We start from the raw sequence: 14,813 nt of genomic DNA on the forward strand, positions 1-14,813 counted from the left end.
CCGTCGTTGTTTGGCGGATCCGGGCTGGGGATTCGAACCCGCCACCTTAGGTGTACATGGCTGGCGCCTTAGCCGGTTGAGCCACAGGCGCCGAGCCACAAAGCATTTTTCATTTGATGACTAGATTGCTTCAGATATTTTTATGATTATTAATATTCTTAATTATACATCTGGTCCTGCTTCCTTAGGGCAGATTTTTAGATGGAACATTGCTGGGTCAAATGGCATACAGATTTTATATTTTTATCAATATTGACAAGCTACTCTTCCAGAATGGTTCTGTTTACATATCCTCAAAATGGGTAGGCCTTTCTGGCAGAAGTGACGGGTGAGTGTTGGAAAAGAAGCATATCCTAATTAGAAGAAAAAAATGTGAATAAAAGCATAGAGTTGGAAAAATAACATTTTGAAAGAGGCTTAGTTCAGTGGAGAAAAGCAGTAGGAAATGATGCTGTGGAAAGGTGAATTGCAACGAGTTTGTAGAGGCTCCAGAATGTCTACTTAAATAGTTTGGGCTATTTTGTAGGCAATGAGAAGCTCCTGACATTTTTAGGAAGGTTTAAAATGCCTTGGGAGCTTGGCACGATGGCTCACACCTTAATCCTAGCACTCTGGGAGGCCAAGGTGGGTGGATTGCTTGAGCTCATGAATTCAAGACCAGCCTGAGCAAGAATGAGACTCTGTCTCTTCTAAAAATAGAGAAACTAAGACAAGAGGATCACTTGAGTCCAATAGTTGGAGGTTGCTTGTAAGCTATGATGATGCCATGGCACTCTACCCAGGGCAATGGATGGAGACTCTGTGTCAAGAAGGAAAAAAAAAAGAAAGAAAAAGTGAAATGACTTGGGAAGCTCATCCCAGCAGTGTGCTCAAGATGAGCCCGATAGATAGAACTGACCAGGCCTAAAGGGCAGTCCCTCTAAGGACAGATGAGAAATAACTGGAGCTGGATTAGGACATCAGATTAGGGGGGGAGGAAGGAGCTCACCTCTGCTGTCACCTAGAGTCCTTTAAGTAAGCCACCTTGGCAAGGCCTTGCTCTTAGTGACTATCAGGTCATTTCTCTAATATGATACCTAATTTCAGAAGCAGTCACTTGTGTTTTGTTTTTTAATTGTAGTAAAATATACAAACTAAAGATTAACTTTTTTTTTTTTTTAATAGACCAGGTCTCACTATGTTGCCCAAGCTAGATTTGAACTCCTGGGATCATGGGAGCCTTCTACCTCAGCCTTCCAAGTAGCTAGGAATATAAGCACATACCCCCACGTTCAGCTGATTTTTCTAATTTTTGTAAGGATGGGGGGGTCTCATTATATGTGTTACACCCGGCTTGTTTAACTATTTCTTTCTTTCATTCTTTTTTTTTTTAAACAGATTCTCACTTTGTTGCCCTCAGTAGTGTGCCGAAACATCACAGCTCACAACAACCTCAAACTCTTGGGCTTAAGCAATTCTCTTGCCTCAGCCTCCCAGGTAGCTGGGACTACAGGCGCTCACCTCAATGCCCAGCTATTTTTTGTTGCAGTTGTCATTGCTGTTTAGCTGGCCCTGACCAGTTTGGAACCTGCCAGCCTCGGTGTATGTGCCTGGTGCCATAACCACTGTGCTACGGGCACTGAGCCTAGTTTAACTATTTTTAAGTGTACACAGGTCTGTGGCATTAAGTACATTCACAGTTTGAGCAGCCATCATCACCAGTCATCTCCAGAACTTACACATCATTCCAGATGAAAACTGTACCCACTAAACAATAACTCCACAGCCCTACTTCCCCCAGCCTCTGGTAACAACTGTCCTACCTTCTGTCTCTATAATCTGACAATTTTAGGGATCTCATATAAGTGGATTCATATGGTAATTTTCCTTGTGTGTCTAGCTTATTTCACTTAGCATAATATCTTCAAGGTTGATTCAGTCACTTTGTTTTGAAAATCTGCACTATTTCTTGCCAACTCTGACACTGCAGAATGTCATCTGGGAAGTATAGTCCACTTGCCAGCATACTCTTCTCAATCAGCTTTTTAGAGGGGACACTGGTGGAAGTGCTTGCCTGTTAACTTTATGGGTGGTAGGGGTTGGGGAAATAGGGCTTTCTCAAACAGAGTGGACAAGTGACTTTTCAGGGCCAGAACATGTGAAAACATCGCTACATTTGTGTTTCCCAATAATTGAACTTTAAAAAATAAAAAAGGCATTTTTAAAAGATGGGATCTTGCTTCATTGCCCAGGCTTGTCTTGAACTCTTGGGTTCAAATGATCCTCCCAAGTAGCTGGATTACAGGTGTGAACCACCATGGATGCCTGGCTTCCAACAGTTGACATTTTGAACAATTTGGAAGGCATAACAAACCCTCAGAGGGCTGCTGGAACTAGAAAAAGGAGTTTGGAATTCAGTCCTACCCTCTGCTTTTCAGGTTGCTGGGAGAGGTGTGACTAAAGGCTGGAATTGATTGGTTACAGAGCCATTACACTGTCCTGTGCTTTTTTGCTGTTTTTTCCTTTGCTTTCCACATTTAGTAGAGTTTTAGGCATATGGTGAAATTGGTGGGAGGCGAAGTAGGCAGACAATAGAAAATGTGAAGAACAGCTTTATAAATGGATCATTTCCAAGTGTAGAACAGGGTGGGTGAGTGAGTGGGAAGTGGAAAAGGCTGGGGATACTGTTTCTTGGCCATGTCTCAGGGCCTACAAAGGATCAACAAATAAGATTTTAGTTTCTGTATCAATACAGGCCTCTTTAGATGTCTGTTTTCTTTTACATCTGACAAAAGCAGCAAAACCTCTTTTCATTATGGGATCAGGGTCATTTCAAACAAAACTCTCTCTTTTTAATAGCTCTGATACAGCCCTGAGATGCAATCTTTGCTGGAGCAGGTCTTGGGAATTTTGGAGAGCTATGATAGTGTTAAGCCTTCTTGTATCCAGAGCTGAATATCTGACCACACATTTTTGTTGCTACTGGCTGGAAAAGAGGCCGTGGCTGCCATCAGCTGTTCCCAGAAATGTACACTCCAGGGAAGTTACCCAGCCCCGTTTTCTCAACATAGAAGACAGCAGGAAATGCCTCTCAGGCTCCTACACTTTTCCTCCAGATTCTATAATGCAGTACTGGGGTGTGGCCACTTCTTTTCTCTCTACTCCAATGCAGCAAGGAAATTTTTTCTCAGTACCATAGCTACAGCCAGGGCAGCTCAGAAATCAGATTACAGGTTCCAGGCATAGGAGAAGCAGCCAAACTGCAGAGGATCGCGAAGCTTGGGGCTGGGCCTGGGTCCAAGTTCTGGTGCAGTGGCCAGTGCTTTTATGATTATTTAAAGAGGAGGACTGCTTGCTAAGCAGGAGGCTGAGGCCTTCCGGAGGTGCAGAGCTCTGGGTCTGCCTGACTGCACAGGAATGATCTGGGTGTTACAATGGCTGTGGCCCAGCTGTCACCAGAATGGGGACAGGAAAAGGCCTTCCTAACCAGGGGCTTCTGGCTGCAGGATGTAGAGCTCAATCCAACTGGGAGGACTGTAAGGAACAGAAATTCGGGGAATCTCAATTTTTTCTTCTCAGCACCCCAGCAGCCACCTAAGTCAAATATGCCTTCCTTTCCTCCTTGAAGGCAATATACATTATACTTTATTCTGTTTCAAAGAGAAGGTTCAAATCCTTGCTCTTCAATGGCTAGCTGCCTGACCGCTAGGAAGAGCCCTTAGCCTCTGTCAGGGTGCTCATTTGTAAAATGGAGAAATAATGTCTACCTCATAAAATTCTTGCAAAGTTTAAAAAAATAAAGGTAATATACATGAAATGGTTAACATGGTACCTGGCACACAAGCAGAGCTCAATTAATTGTGGCAGAAAAAATCCTGATGCCTTGTTATGAAATATGACTAATGCATCTCATTCCACCTGTGAGAGAGCTTTTGCTTCAAGAATATGATAAATTATTAACTCTTTAAATCCCGAAATGCCGGACTTGTCCCAAGTTTATCAACTTCCAGATTTAGCTTTTTCCTCTCACCACATCCCCAAACCCAAGGCCCCAAATCATCCTCATTTGCTGCGCCCCAGCCCCCACCAGAGCAGAATGCCTTGCGTCCCCAGCACCAGCCTGCCTCCTCTACGGGAAAGTGGGCAGGAAGAAGAGAAGCCTGAGGGTGATCTCACCCTTTGGGACTGGGCGTTTTTCCGGCCAGGACGCGCAGCATCCCCGGCCCCAAGGCTGCGATGGTCCCTGCCCCGCCCTTTGCCGCAGTCTTGGAAGGGCTCCCAGGAGCGGAGGGGTGCGGTGCAGACGACTCTCCACAGGGCGGGAGGGAGGGGCGGGATTGCAGGGCAAAGGCTGCGGGAGGGTGGTGAGGCTAGAGCATCTCTGCCTGCCCGGGCGAAGGCAGTGACTCCACTGCACCATCGCCCCCCCTACCCCTTGCGTGCGCCCTATTTCTCCAACCTCTGGCGGCCTTCCCACCTCGCTCTTCTCTTCACCCCCGCATCCCCGCCTCGACTCCTTCCGGGACTGCTCGGCCCTTTCCGCCGGGGCGGTGGAGCAGCTCGCGGGCGAGAGCCCCGCCCCCGCCGCTCCGCCCGAGAGCTCCTCCGCCCCTCGCGCAGCGCCGGGGCGCTTCCCCCCGCGCTCGCGCCCGATGCCTCGGGAGCACGCTCACCGCCTATAAAAGAGGCGAGGCGCGCGCGTCGTCGCCACTACCCGCTGCGGAGCGAGCGGCGCAGAGCTGATCCTGAAGAGCCGCGTTAGTTCCTCAACACCCCTCGGCCAGGCGCACCCAGGCCCAGCACCCCCAGGAGCCGGTGAGACGGGGAGGTGGGAGCGCGGATGCGGGATCCTGGGCAGCCGATCCCTGGGCGGGAGCGGGCAGTCCCTGGGCTGGGGCGGGGCCGGCGCGCGGACAGGTGAGTCTGACGGGCCTCTCTGCTCTTTCCTGTCGGCCAAGGAGCCGGGCGAACAGGCCGCCACCGCCTTTGTGGCGCGGGGGCTGCGAGGAGCCGCCCCGCAGAGGCTGGGCGCCGGCCGCTGGAATGTCATTGACTGGGGGAGGGGGACCGGAGGCCGCCAGGTCCATCGCCGCTGGTTGCGGCCCCGCCCTGGCCCATCGGGCTGCGGCAGGTGGGTGGGGGCTCTTCGCCATCCCCCTTCCTGCAGAGCGCTCCCCGCATCGCCCCCGGTCCCCTCCCTCGGCGGGGAGCGACTTCTGCAGCTCGTTCTCCCGGAGCAATGCCGGCCAGCCCTTGAAGGAGGAAGACCCGAGAGCATAGAGTAAAGGGCTCTGTGACCTTAATTTCATTCTGTATGGCGAATTTTGGCCCTCTCTCTAGATGCAAAAGTATCCAGGACTGGCCATTTCCTTTTCTGTCCTTGTAATAAACATTACTTTCCTCCCCAATTGTGTTTTTTGTAAACACTAGGTAGATGCGGGGCTTGTTTGGTATGAGAACCCAATTAAATAACTTAATATCTTGAGTTCTTTATTTATTTTTTCTCCCCGAGACTGGGTCTTTCGAGTCGAGGACAGAATATTTGTCAAAAATTCTACAACCATGCTAGTGCTGAATGATAGAGTAGTCTTTTGTTTGAAAGCCGCCCTGGCTTTGAATTTGATTAGACCGTTCCCAAAGAAAATTGCTTTTAAAAGTCTCTTTTATGTACTAGAATAAAATATATTTTAAAACAAGGAGCTTGTTAAAGAGTGGAATATGATTTCAATGAAAACTATAAATAGCCCAGAACGCTGGGGTTGAGATGATGTTTGAAAGGCTCAACATCTTGTCAGATCCTTTATATAATAGATCCTAAGATATTTAGGCCCTTTGTTCTGTCTTTATCGTGGTATTTTAGAAAAACTTAACATCATGGCCGTCTGGGAAGACTAAGAGACCATATTATGAAGTATTTTCATAATGTGCTGAGAAATTGCGTCGTCATAGCAATTGGACTTAAGTATAACAGAATATATCAAAGATGGAAGGGTGGGGGAGTCGTGGAGCCAGGAAACAGAAAATCTTAGGAATACCAGCAGGAAGGCTTAGGTGTTTGAAGCCATTGAGCCAAGATTCAACTCATTAAACTAGTCCTTTATTTTCCCTTTCATTGCAGCTAATGTCTTAGTTTTTTGAAAGGTCAGATTGAAGTCAAAGTTTAAAAAATGTGCTGGGGGAGCTGGGGTAAGTGCTGCAGTAAGGGCCTCTGTGTAGGAAATTAACAATGAGCCTTTTTTAGTAACTGGGCCAATAATTACTCAAAGGGACCCTCAAAGTGTGTTAACTATTATCCAGGGACCTAGACGGGAGAACCTGAAAAGGAGGATTTGCTCTGTACTGGTCAAGTGGGAAGCAGTTCTTGTGGTTAACCATCAGCTTAGTAACTTTCTCTCTGATATGCCTTTGGTTTGCCAGTGTGTTTTGTAGTAATCTAATAATTGGAGAAATCTGATATTCACAGGCTCTAAGGTAAGCCTGTCAAGCAACCTGATGAAGAGGTTAAGATGGGAAGAGCTGTTTTAGGTATTATCTTTTGATTGCCTGGGTTGGAATTTTCTCTGCTTTTCCTTACCTGCCTTCATACTAAAGGGTGGGGCTGACACCACATCCTAAAAAGTGGATCTCAGGAATAGTTTCCCACATTCTGTCATTGCTAAACCTGACTTAGGGACAGTGGGCTGAGGCTGGCCTGCCTTTGTAATCAATTCTCCATGGACTGTGGGAAGACTCCACTAGTTATGCACTGGGGTCTGGTACAGCAAAGCCATAGAGGAATGCAACGCTGTAGTAGCAAATGCTGACTACAAGAATGTGGAGGAGGAGGACCGCATAGCAGGTCACTTGGGACAGTTGACTGGAGCAGCTGTGCTGTGAACCATCACCTCCCTTCCACCTTTTTGGCATATTCCTCTGATACTAGTTTTGAACAGGAAATAGTATTTTGTAAAGTAAGTATACCAGCAAACTAGGCCCAAGTCAGATCTTTGTAGCTTGAGTCCTTGTTTCTGATGATTTCATGAAATCAATCTCTTTTATTACAGAATAGAAGGGGATTTAGGAATCATCTAGTGATAGGATTCTCAATTGATTTATCAGAATGTGCATGAGGGGAGGGCATGTTTAGTTTTAAAAATATATATTCAGTATTATTACTTTGTCAAGTGTGGAAACTGAGGCCCAAAAGAGTGTGACTAGGCCAAGGCAGGACATCTTCAGAGATAGTAACTGCCAAGACCTGGGAGCCTTGGTTCTCTTTCCACATTTTAAATCGGCAGTGGGATTTACACACTGTCTAAAACAAAGAGAAAGCACTGGGAAGATATCTGAAATCGGATGTTTGTGTGTATTCATTAAGTACCTTTAAATGTATTCATTTTATTTGAAATGATTTTGTTCAGTTTGCCCTTAGAAGCTTGTTATCTTGCTCTTCCCCCTCCTCCTGTAGACTCCACATTCCTCCATCATGTTGTCATCGTTTCGTAAACGCAGAGTCCAGGTATTTGACTAGCATGCAGAAAATGTATTGCCTCTTTGGTTTTGCCTGGCTTGCAGTGAAGACACATTTGTGTCGGAGAGGTTGAATGATCCAAAGAGAGGGGAAAATTCCCTGTCTGCATGACTTTTCTGTTAAGCCGATGGGTTAGGATTTGTTTGGGTTTTCTTTTTTCTTTTTTGGTGTTAACGTTACAGTAAATTTACTGTAAAATTTCCAAAGCCTCCTGTTTTTTACCTTCTTCTCTTTCTCTTTAAGGCATGAATATATTAACTTATCACCAAACTGGTGTTTGCATGTAATGTTTGCTGATTTTTTATTGATGGCTACTTGGTTTTTAAGAACCAAGGAACTAAAACAGATTATTCTAATTTGGAAAAAATAATCTGGAAAAAGTACAATAAAAATATAATAGTATTTATATTTAAATTTGACAAATATTATAAACTTGGGTTTGTTTCCTGTTCTGTTGACTTATTTCTTCTGCCACAATCCTGTAATGAAATGGAGCTTACATTTTCATGTTTTTTAAAAAAAGCTCCCTTTATTTGCTTCCTTTATTAGTTTATAGTTTCTGAGTGTTTCCTAAATTGGACCTTTTCAAAAAGAAAAAATGCTTAAAATTAGTATCCCAAAATGAGAATTATAAATTTTGGAAATGTCTAGTGTTTGATTATAGGTGATAAATCCAAGGTAGGCCCATTTATAAATCAGATCAATTAATTAAATGAGGTTTATAAAAATGGGCCTCATAACCTTTTCCTGTTTCAAATCATAATAATATGTTATACTTAAATACCTCTCATCTGAATTTTACAGGTTAAAAGGTAAGTAGCAGCAAGATAGTATTTGGGAAGCATTCAGAAGTAAGTTTCTCAACATGGCTCTGCATTTCTAGATTTTGATGCAATGCGGTATGAATCTATTGCTTTCTTAAAGCTAAGACCCTGCTCACCTCTGCAGAAGTGTGCTAATGAGTTGAAATGAATTAATCTATTCCAATCCTGATTGGAATGTGGTTTAAACAAAAAAAAAAATTGTTTTTGTTCAAGAAATTAAAAGTCTTAGTTTATGTATTACTTACCTCTCTGCTTACCATCAGATATGCCACTAAAATCTGCAGCTAAGCTGGTTTTGATTTCATTTTGTTTGAGAATCCACTGGTGTACAATTTTATGGGTGCTAACCAATCCTTTGGTGGTTCATTCTCACAGAGCCTTTCCGTATCCATGGATATAGTTCTCTTGCTTTGCAAATCTAAAATTTGGTAATAGGCTGGCTTTCTAAGCCATGGAAAAAAGGTATTGTTGGTTCTGCACATTTGGGCTCTGACTAAGCAACAAAACAGAACTGATGAATGGTTTCTGTGACCTTTTGCTTTGGGTGATGTTTATGGATTTTTCCGTAGAGCCAAGTGATTCGTTCCTAAAAATCTCTTTCTTGCAAAACAGTGTATCTGGTGTCCATCCTGAAAATCGGAATTCATTTTGTAGTGTTCCAAATGTCTCTTACATCCAGCACATTCAGCTTGATGAAAGAATATCAATCCTAACGCTCTGTTTTTAATAAAGACTCCTTTCCACAGCACTATAATTTTAAGGGGCTCTACAGAGAAACTGCCAAATTCTTTCACTCTCTAATATCCATGTGAGGGTGTCCTAAACCACTCACTGCAGGGGTCAAGTTTACAAAGTCCAAAGCATTTGACCTTTGGTTTGTATCTGTAGTCTTTTGTGTTGCTTAACACAAAAGTGTTATTTTCACCCACTGCCTCTACCCACTCCCCAAAGATAGACAGATCTAACCTCTGTATGGTGGGGCATTTAAAAATTCCCTGGCCAGGCAAGGTGGCTCACGCCTGTAATCCTAGCACTTTGGGAGGATGAGGCAGGTGGATTGCTTAAGTTCGTGAGTTTGAGACCAGCCTGAGCAAAAAGCGAGGGACCCCCCCACCCCTGTTTCTGCTAAAAATAGAAAAACTGGGGCAAGAAGATCGCTTGAGCCTAAGAGTTTGAGGTTGCTGTGAGCTATGAGGCTACAGCACTCTACCCAGGATGACAGCTTGAGACTGCCTCAAAAAAAATATTCCCTAAATACCAATAACTGCCTCAGACAGCTGTCTCTCAACATTTGTCAAGAAGACAAGGATATTCATGTCTAATGTCTTGTAGGAATCCATTTTCAGTTAATAGTGTGTTTAAGTTTCTGTTGGATATGAGGAGTCAGAGACATGATGCAATTTTGAATTAAATAGGAAAGTACAAGCCAAGATTCATATCTTTAGACCTCCCCCCTTCTTTCCCAGAGTTTTGGCAGTAGTATAAGAATGCTGACAAGTCCTTTTTATTTATTACAATAGAGGACATAGTTGTAATTCCTGTTTTATACCCCTGAGATCAATTCACGTTACTTGCTGAATTGATGCAGCTTACATTTTGACTGCTGCATTGCAGCATTTATAAATAGCCAATACCTTCAGTCTTCTCTAATAATATTAGCAAAAATAGAATCTTTTCTTTCAGTTATCTTAAATGGGAAGCTGTCCTTAAACATATAGACAAGTATTTACCACTTGGTTCCCCTCGGTCAATCTCCATGTGCACGGACTTGATTGGCAAAATCAGAGTCAGTTGGCTGCTTTGAGATAATCAGTTAACTGCACTTGTAGGAAGTCAACTTCATTGCGGTTTTCAGGCAGTTAGTGGAATAGTTAATGCTGGTAAGGTTGGAGTTTGTCTTTTAATGGCACTTTTCCAGGTTTTTCATTTCTTAAACTCTCAAAAGGTATTAATCCCATATGGCTGGGAACAGCCTGGAACATTCTCTGTGGCTTCCGCCGCCATATCAGTATGCTGCATATTTCCAGAGCAGGGGCGGGGTTCTTGCACTCTGGAGCCTCGGTCAAGGAAGGAAGCCTCTAAGAAATTCCAGTAACTCTCTGACTTAGTTTTGGGTGAGAGGTTGTAGCACCTTTGAGTGGCAGTAGTTTGGGGTGGTATTTTTGAGACTTTTTCTGTGTTTAATGTAGTCCTTGGGAATGACCCTTTGAGGGAAAACAAACTGGAACTCATGTAGATACACTAGAGATAGTTCTCTATCAGGATGAGAGTGAGGAAATTTATTAACCTATAATCTATTTTAGCATCTCCTGTAATCATGCAAATGAAAATTCTGAATGCTGGCCACAGTAGGAACACATTGGTGACTTTCAGATGCCCAGAAACAGCCAGTGATGGCTTGGCAGAGCTCCCACCTACTGACATCAGCTGATCTACTGCAGGAAGAAAAGTCCATTATTGCCTGACCAAAGCACTTGGTATAGAATTGACTTGTTCTACTTCACTAGGGCGACAAAGAGGGCCTTTTAGGTTGGTTAATTTCATCAGGGCCTCACTGGATTGGTGGGTCCAGTCCGCAAGCTGGGCACAACCAGAAGGACTTGCTCAGGTGGAGCCTTTGCCATGCTGTGATGGAGATTCTTTCATCCATTTTTTAGGGCTGCTCCCAAATGTGATTTCTCAGAGACTCTATAGTAACTAGAGGATTTTAGAAATGTAGGGAATCCTGTGATAAGAGGCAGGACAACGTCCTGTACTTTGGATTTCTTTCAGGAACTTAATATAGTATTGTTATTATTTGATAGTATAGCTATACTTTCTTTGGAAATTTCGTTTACAAGCAACTTTCATAAGCAAGCAAATTAAGTACATGATTTCCCAATGTTTTTCCATCTTAACTGATTCCCGGGGGATGAGAACAAAGGATGTATGTAAATAAATGATTCTAACCCTAATTTGTTTACTAATATAAGAAGCCTCAATCTTTAAAAAATAATTTTTTTTTTTTTTTTTTTTTTTTTTGAGACAGAGCCTCAAGCTGTCCTCCTGGGTAGAGTGCCATGGCATTACAGCTCACAGCAACCTCCAACTCCTGGGCTCAAGCGAGTCTCCTGCCTCCGCCTCCCAAGTAGCTGGGACCACAGGCACCCGCCACAACGCCCGGCTATTTTTTGGTTGCAGCCGTCATTGTTGTTTGGCGGGTCCGGGCTGGGGATTCGAACCCACCACCTTAGGTGTACGTGGCTGGCGCCTTAGCCAGTTGAGCTATGGGCGCCGAGCCTAAAAAATAATTTTGATTAATACATCCCTCTCCTGTTTTTACTTCAAAGTGGGAATGGAAAAGATAAGAGGGCGTGAAAGGAATTAATAACCATCAGTAAGAGTAAACCAGCACCAATCATGTTAAAAGTCACTGGTTCTTGCTTACTAGTCTGGGAACTAGTCTGGGAACCAGGTCACCTGGGCTCTGTGACTAGCTTACTAGATCACCAGAAGCTCCTGATTACTTAATTATAAAGTAATAGCAGTTTCTTTATTTCCGAATCTGGAATATAATAGGTGCTATAATACGTGCCACGTCCTGAGTTAAAACTCAGGAAAGAGTGAGATAACGGTCATCTTTATAGATCTTTAAAGAACACATCAGTGTGGTAGGAAGGGCACAGTGATTACATGGCAGATGTGATGTGCTGGAGAGAGATGAGGGAGACAGGGAGTGAGACCAATGCAGAGAGACTTCATGGAGGCTCAGGTATTTGCTTTAGACTGAGGGGTTGGTGTATACTGAATGGGAGAGAAGAGCACATTCCTGGCAAAGGTCACTTTTTGGGAAATGAACCCTGCTGAGGACCTGTAATTGAGGTTGGTGAAGGAATTTGATGGGAGGTGTGGCTGGAGGAGATAACTAACTAGAAGGGGACGAGTGATGCCATGTTTAACTGCTAGTAATGTGTGTGGTGTGTTTGGTACTTCTCCAAACCAGGCCAGCATTGTAAACCAGAACTGCTTGTTGTAAATAAACGTTATCACAGAACTCTGCCACGAGCAGACATACAGTTTCAAGGTCACCCTCAGTTTTTGGTTTTAAGGATTCTTTTGACATCTGTTTTAAAAATAGAAAATATGTTTTTAGACACAGCTATCTCCTGAGGATACAGAGCTAGGCCTTCTTGAGCTTTATTTCCTTGAGGTTCTGCCCTGTCCTGATAAAAAGAGCAACTCTCAGAGTATACTGCCATGTGGTCTACCCAGGATTAGTAATTCAGACTTACTCATTAGGTTGACACCTAGTTGTGGAGCTTTAGTCAGTCATTCTTCATTGTCATTGTTGTCACGAATCTAGCACTTAACTGGATAGGATTCTAGTTTTACCACATGGGAGGTGGAGAATTCATTGAGTTCTGTCCCTACTCCTTCCAGGTGAACTCAGGACTGCTTCATGGCAGACGGTGCTTTCTCTGAGCTGCTGAGAGCAGCTACAACGTTCAGCATGTAGCTGGTCATTTGTTTAACAAACATTTCTTTTTTTTTTTTTTTTTTTGAGACAGAGCCTCAAGCTACCCCCCTGGGTAGAGTGCCATGGCATCACAGCTCACAGCAACCTCCAACTCCTGGGCTCAAGCGAGTCTCCTGCCTCAGCCTCCCAAGTAGCTGGGACTACAGGAGCCCGCCACAACGCCCGGCCATTTTTTGGTTGCAGCCATCGTTGTTTGGCGGGCCCGGGCTGGGGATTCGAACTCGCCACCTTAGGTGTATGTGGCTGGCGCCTTAGCTGCTTGAGCCACAGGCGCCAAGCCACAAACATTTCTTAATGACCTCTGCGTGCTAGAAATCAGGGATATGAATATTAGATTGCTCAGTCCAGTCATACCATGGTGAAGTGTATTCAAGTGCTTTGTGAATCTACAGAGACATTGATTACCTCTGAGAAAGAGGGAAGGAGCAAACACTTGGTACAGTTTAGTGAGGAGGCAGGATCCTGCATTTTACTCATTTCAGTGGGTGTTGAGATATAAATAGAGGAGTTATTCAGGCAGAAAAGGGACATGGGACATTCTAGGCAGATAATGCACGTACACACGGCTTGGAGTTTTAAAGGGAATCATGTTTTGGAGAAGAAAGAATATATCTCAAGAGGGTTAGGGGCATGGGTGAAAGATATCAGGCAGGTCAGTTGTGCCAGATCATGAAGGTCCCACTCACGGGGTAGATTCCTTCTTTGTCAGGAGGGAACTATCAAAGACTTAGGTGTGTCATGGCAAAAAATTAAAAAACCCAGTAATGCAACAAAAACTTGGAGAATAATTTGCAAGGAATGGTGACATGGCTAAAATCACTTCATGTACTCTTCCCTAGGAAGACAAGCTCAGGTCAGGCATAGGTAGTGCCTTCTCACAACCTCTGGTTGCTGCTTGACTCCCTAAGAGCTGGGATGTGAACTAGAAACTCTAGCCTCACCTAGGTTTGAGGTGCCATTTATCCCCCAGCTGGATATGGACAGCACTTTCTTAGGCTTCGTTCCTTATGTGTAGCTTGCTTACCCTTCTCTGGTAGCTGGGGCAGGCAACATAATAACAGAAGTATTCCCAGATGACCACATAATCCTTATATATTTATAATTTCTAGAATAGTACTAGAAGGGACCCTAAAGCTTATCTGTCTGCTTCCTTACCAAACCCAGAAGCCCTTGTGTACACAATGATTTTAACATTGGAAAGAACTTAAGACTCTATCATTTTTCTTTCTTTCTTTTTTTTTTGTGAGACAAAGTCTATGTTGCCCTCAGTAGACTGCCTTGGTGTCACAGCTCACAGCAACCTTGAACTCATTGGCTGAAGTGATTCTCTTGCCTCAGCCTCCCAAGTATCTGGTAATACAGGTGCCCACTATAATGCCTGGTTATTTTTTGTTGGAGTTGTTGTTTAGCTGGCCCGGGGTCAGGTTCAAACCCACCACCCTCGGTGTATGTGGCTGACACGGTAACCACTGTGCTTACCAGCACAGAGCCAACTCTATCATTTTTCTTTCTTTCTTTTTCCTTTTTTTTTTTTAAAGAGACAGTCTCACTTTATTGCCTTAGGTAGAGTGCTGTGGCATCACAGCTCACAGCAGCCTCCAATTCAAGGGCTTAGGCGATTCTTTTGCCTCAGCCTCCCGAGTAGCTGGGACTACAGGTGCCTGCCACAATGCACGGCTATTTTTTTTGTTGTTGCAGTTTGGCCAGGGCTGGGTTCGAACTTGCCACCCTTGGTATATAGGGCCCGGCACCCTACCCACTGAGCCACAGGCGCCTTCCCCAACTCTATCATTTTTCATGCCATTTTTAGTTGCTCTAGGAAATTGAGGTTTAGGAGGGGAAGATGGCTTGTTACATGGAAGGTCATGTGTTACTGACAAATTTAGAAGCTTTTTGTCATTAACCTATACCTGTTTCCTTCTGTGATCTTTAATTGGTTAGAGGATAAAATGACTTATTCTTTTTCATATATATATATATATAT

At 44.0% G+C, this 14,813-nt stretch overlaps 1 protein-coding gene across 1 annotated transcript in view; it reads left to right on the plus strand.

The window, feature by feature from the left end:
- The first annotated feature begins 4,656 nt into the window (after window positions 1-4,656).
- Window positions 4,657-14,813, plus strand: part of SPTAN1 (spectrin alpha, non-erythrocytic 1) — an 89,219-nt gene continuing 79,062 nt past the window's right edge. The window contains exon 1 of the mRNA XM_023510575.1: window positions 4,657-4,794. The gene's annotated coding sequence lies outside the window, so the exon portion shown is untranslated. The remainder of the gene's footprint in view (window positions 4,795-14,813) is intronic.

The sequence above is a fragment of the Otolemur garnettii genome, unplaced genomic scaffold (assembly GCF_000181295.1).
Source record: "Otolemur garnettii isolate 467f Iridium unplaced genomic scaffold, OtoGar3 scaffold00014, whole genome shotgun sequence".
In the NCBI taxonomy this organism is placed as follows: Eukaryota; Metazoa; Chordata; class Mammalia; order Primates; family Galagidae; genus Otolemur; species Otolemur garnettii.